This window comes from Sardina pilchardus, chromosome 20, assembly GCF_963854185.1.
Source record: "Sardina pilchardus chromosome 20, fSarPil1.1, whole genome shotgun sequence".
Lineage (NCBI taxonomy): Eukaryota > Metazoa > Chordata > Actinopteri > Clupeiformes > Clupeidae > Sardina > Sardina pilchardus.
In genome coordinates, this window is record NC_085013.1 from 8,281,034 (window position 1) to 8,286,033 (window position 5,000).

The window sequence follows — 5,000 nt, forward strand, 5'->3', positions numbered from 1 at the left end:
CCCTCCAACAAGCGTGCCCATGAAATTTCCTAAGAAGCTTCTCAGCAGGGTCATCCCCCGTCCTTATAAGTAATCCCCCATTACGGCATGTCGGTGTATGCTGATTTACCGCGCGCAGCAATCCCCCCCCATCATAGTTAGCAGGAGCAGATCAAGCCGGCGGGCGCTGTCCCCGCTGATCAGATGAGCTCATCCCTACATACAGGCTGGCTGCTGCCCAGCCAAGTCAATGCACGGCTTCTCTGTTCACCTCCTCGCCCTGAGAAGGGAGATATTAGAGGGAGGTACGGTACGGAGGAAGAGAAGGAGGTGTGTGTGTGCATGTGAGTGTGTGTGTGTGTGTGTGTGTGTGTGGAAGGGGGGGGGGGGTGTAGTGGATGGAGTTCAACTGCAGACTCCATTGTTTCTATGGAGACTGTCGGACCGAGGGTGACGACGGCATCGGCGGCGGCACAGGCCGAGGACGCAATCGGAAATGACCAATTACAAGCACTTTAGGCTGGAGCGGTGAAAAGGAGCAGAACAATAGGCCACGTTCCGCCAGAACACACTGATTGGTCTGACCGGCAGGGCTGCAGCTGTCACCGTGACACAGACCATGCTACATGTATGAAGGGAACGGTGTAGGAGTGACAGGTTAAAGCTGGTGCAGCCCGGGTTTCTCTGAGTTAACAAAGAACACAGGCTCTTCCTATGCAGACTCACAGGCTTACAAAGGACGACCGGACGAGACTAAGAAAGTGTGTGTGTGTGTGTGTGTGTGTGTGTGTGTGTGAGAGAGAGAGTGTGTGTGAGTGTGTGTGTGTGTGTGTGTGTGTGTGTGTGTGTGTGTGTGTGTGTGTGTGTGTGTGTGTGTGTGTGTGTGTGTTTGTGTGTGTGTGTGTGTTTGTGTGTGTGTGTGTGTGTGTGTGTGTGTGTGTGTGTGTGTGTTTGTGTTTGTTTTATGATAAGGTAGAGCCAGCGATAACACTAATTAATTTCTTAGTGCAGTATCATACACTCTAGACCAGAGGAGAGTGTGTGTGTGAGTGAGAGAGTTTGCATTCAGCACAGGGCAGAGAGGAGGTGAACTGAGGATACAGTCCAAACCAAGATGTTTGTGTCAGAGGGCACAATGAGAGGGGGGGTGACAACAACAGGAAGAGAGGAGTGGGGAGAGGAGGAGGAAGAGAGGAGTGGGGAGAGGAGGAAGAAGAGAGGAGTGGGGAGGGGAGGAAGAGAGGAGTGGGGAGAGGAGGAGGAAGAGAGGAGTGGGGAGAGGAGGAGGAAGAGAGGAGTGGGGAGAGGAGGAGGAAGAGAGGAGTGGGGAGAGGAGGAAGAAGAGAGGAGTGGGGAGGGGAGGAAGAGAGGAGTGGGGAGAGGAGGAGGAAGAGAGGAGTGGGGAGAGGAGGAAGAGAGGAGTGGGGAGAGGAGGAGGAAGAGAGGAGTGGGGAGAGGAGGAAGAGAGGAGGAAGAGAGGAAGAGGAGCACTGCTGACACCACAACACCTCACCTCGCCTCCTGCACCACCCCTGAGCAGACGACTCCACCCTTCCTGTCTGGTGTTCCCTCCGTTTGAATTCTCCGGTAATGTAAACTGAACGGCCTCTCTCATTAGCGTTCCTGTAGACCAGCTGGTTAGGCTACTGCAACACCGCCCATCACCGTTTCTGATGCCATGCCATCCTACGGTTGCTGAGAGACGATCGAATGAGTCATATTGAAATCTGCGGTTGTTTCTAAATTTTGAACCGTCAACCGTCAACTCATTTGAATATCACACTCAGCAGACGTGGGAGGGCAACCGAAAAAGTTAGTGGTCTCATCATTTTTTCCAGAGCTATACATATATACTGTCATTCAAATTTGTAGTAGTGTCTTAGTTTTGAATATGACTGTCAAATTTTAATGTCTCTCAGCAGCCGTAGGATGATATCAGAAAAATCTCTTATTTTTCCCAGAGTTGTACAGCATATACAAACATACAGTCAGGGTTCCCATTCTAAGTCAGACTTAAAATTCCCTGACTTTTCCCTGACTTTCTCTGGCCATTAAACAGAATTTCCATGACCTCGAAACCGGCATGTTTGCCTGAAGTGATGCCACCAGCCAAAATATTGCATTCTAGAATGTTGCACTTTTTAGAGCGGGAAATGTTTTGGGCAAAACAAAAACATTAAAGGTAAAGGTGCATCCACACATGAAACGAGAATACACAGCAGGTTTTGGCTATTACATAATTTACTGTTAATAAAATTCCCTGATATTCCCTGACTGGAAATGCCTCTTCTGAAATTCCATCATATTCCAGGAATTCCCTGACCCGTGGGAACCCTGTACACAGTATATGGTTAAATATACCCATACATTTAGAGAGGGACTTTCGATGAGAATGTCTCCCCAGTAATAAAAATGATGGACTGGGAAATGCACTTTCCATGTAACATTAGAGACCACAAACAATATCCTCTTTCTGTAGCTCTTTGGGCTGTTTGAATCCCAGTTCATCTTTCACAATGCAACAAAAAACATCAACCGCGACCACAGGCAAGTATTCCCACATCCCATGTCACATAAGAGGATTCTGACGCAGGTCAATAACCATAACCCCTCTGGAGGTGTCGACCTAGAAGATCCCATTTCTCTGCCCCGGACCCGGGATGGTCCCCCACGGGCAGATAAATGCGAAACAGCAGTCGAGCAGCGGGAGTTTTCTCCGTCGGCGGCATTAACGGATTCCTCCGGTTTCCCATGAGCCACTTTGGGGCTCTTCCTCTTGTGGCTTCCCTCTTTTGGTGAGCCCAGGGGGAGTGACACATTTCTGCAGAAGTGACACTCTTTTCTCTCTCTCTCTCTCTCTCTCTCTCTCTCTCTCTCTCTCTCTCTCTGCTGTGCTCTCCCCCTCATTAAGGAAGCGCGGAACCGCGGAGCGCTGGCGGAACCGAGGATGCGCCGCTCTTTCGCCTCGCGCAATTCCACCGAGGGCTTTGCACATCATCACTTGTGGTTAGGGAACCGTGGGATAGGGATTACATTTATTTATCCATTTGTGGATTCATTTATTCATTAATCATTTTGTTGTGGAGACGCTAGCAGAGATCGGGGGGAGGTTTTAGAACACCTTCATAAGATAGATAAGATCCATGCAAGGCATTTAGAACATCTGATCCAACGGCTGTTGTGTGCATGGAGTTTGTGAGTCTGTGTGTGTGTGTGTGTGTGTGTGTGTGTGTTTGTGTACTGTGGGCATGAATGTAATGAAACGGCTCAAATGATCTGGAAAGTCTCCCTGACAGCTTTTAGTGAGATAATTCCAGGTCTGTTTATAATCATGTGCACATACACACACACACACACACACACACACGCACACACACAAACACACACCCTCTGGCGCCCCTTCTGTCCTAGCTCCTGGTGTTGTTGCTGTTGTTGTTGTTGTGTTTCAAACAGGCAGCATAAAGGCAACACCTGAGCGAGGTCCCCTGATCTTGCCTGTGGCTCTCCAGCTGGGTTGCCATGCCAACAGGGACCACTACTCTATTCATCTGCACCTGACCTTTGAAGATCAGGATGAGTTCAATCAACAAAAAAGTGCATCGCCAGCGAAGTGAAGGAAATGGCCCTAGTAGTAATGGCCCAGTGATTGTACTACTTCCCCTTTTTTCACTTTTATAATCGAAGGAAAGCAGAAAGAGAGAGGGGAGAGAGAGAGAGAGATAGAGAGAGATAGAGAGAGAGGGAGAGAGAGAGAGAGAGAGAGAGGGAGAGAGAGAGAGAGAAGCGAATGACTGAGTAGGTTGGTAGCATCTACTTCAAATGGACAATCTAGCAGAGTACCAGTCAATGCTATTTTAGAGGCTTTGCTTCCAATGGACACTTGCAGTGCAATGCCATAAATGATCGCAATCCTCTTTGCTCTCAGGGTCAGTTGCTGAAGCATTTGCTCAGTGGCGAGATCCCTCTTTGTGCCTTCACAATAACAGAAATGGTGAACCGTCCGCTGCACGGCTAATGGCAATGATGATGGCCGTGCCATCGAAGGCTCGAAAAGACAAGAGGAGCCGAATAAAAATGAGAGAGGACTGAGTGAGACGAAGCGCAAATGGAGCAGGAGAGGAGACAAATAATAAGGAAAGTGACTGATAAGAGGAAGAGAGGGAGAGAATGAGAGAGAGAGGGAGAGGGAAAGAGAGAGATAGGGAGCGGGAGAGGAAGAGAGAGAGAGAAAGAGGGAGAGAGAGATAGGGAGAGGGAGAGAGAAAGAAAGAGGGAGATGGAGATAGAGAGGGAGAGGGAGAGGGAGAGGGAGTCTTCTGCCTGTCAGAGTTAACCTTTGAACCTCCCTCTTGGGCATGTCTCTGCCTGGGCTTGGTGGCGATGAGGGCACTAAGCCGCAGTCAGTCAGCAGCTACCCTCCCGCCACGGCTCACCGCCCACCAGATATGAGCCCGGCATGATGGGCACCGCGAGGAGAGGAGAGGAGAGGAGAGGAGAGAGTAAAATGAGAGAGAAAGAAAGAGAGAGAGAGCGAGAGAGAGAGAGAGAACGAGATAAAGAGAGAAACAGAAATGACTGGGAAGTGAGTGGGAGCCCTTCATGCAGACTCCGAGCATGAAAATACAAAAGAAAGGGGGAAAAAAACCTCCTCCTCTGCAGTCTCCATGTATAGGGTGGATCACTTCATCTACAGACTGTCTCAGAGCTCAACAAGTCCCAGACTATTGGGTTTCAAACCGGCATGTCTACAGTGGGGTGTGCTGACAGGTAAAAAAATCTGCCCACCAGGCAGCGTGTTACCACCGTGGCCTGTTGACAGGTGAAAAAATCTGGCAACCCAGCATGTGTAGAGAGTGGGTATGAGGGTATGTGGACACATCTGGCAACCCAGAGTTCATACTGCAGCATGTTGCTGTGGGGAACACCTGCTAGCGCCCTTGAGGTGAGGTGCAACAGCGCGGCGATGGGCAGCCGCAGACACAGACCTGGCGTGCCTGGCCCCTGTGCCCTGGACATCATGA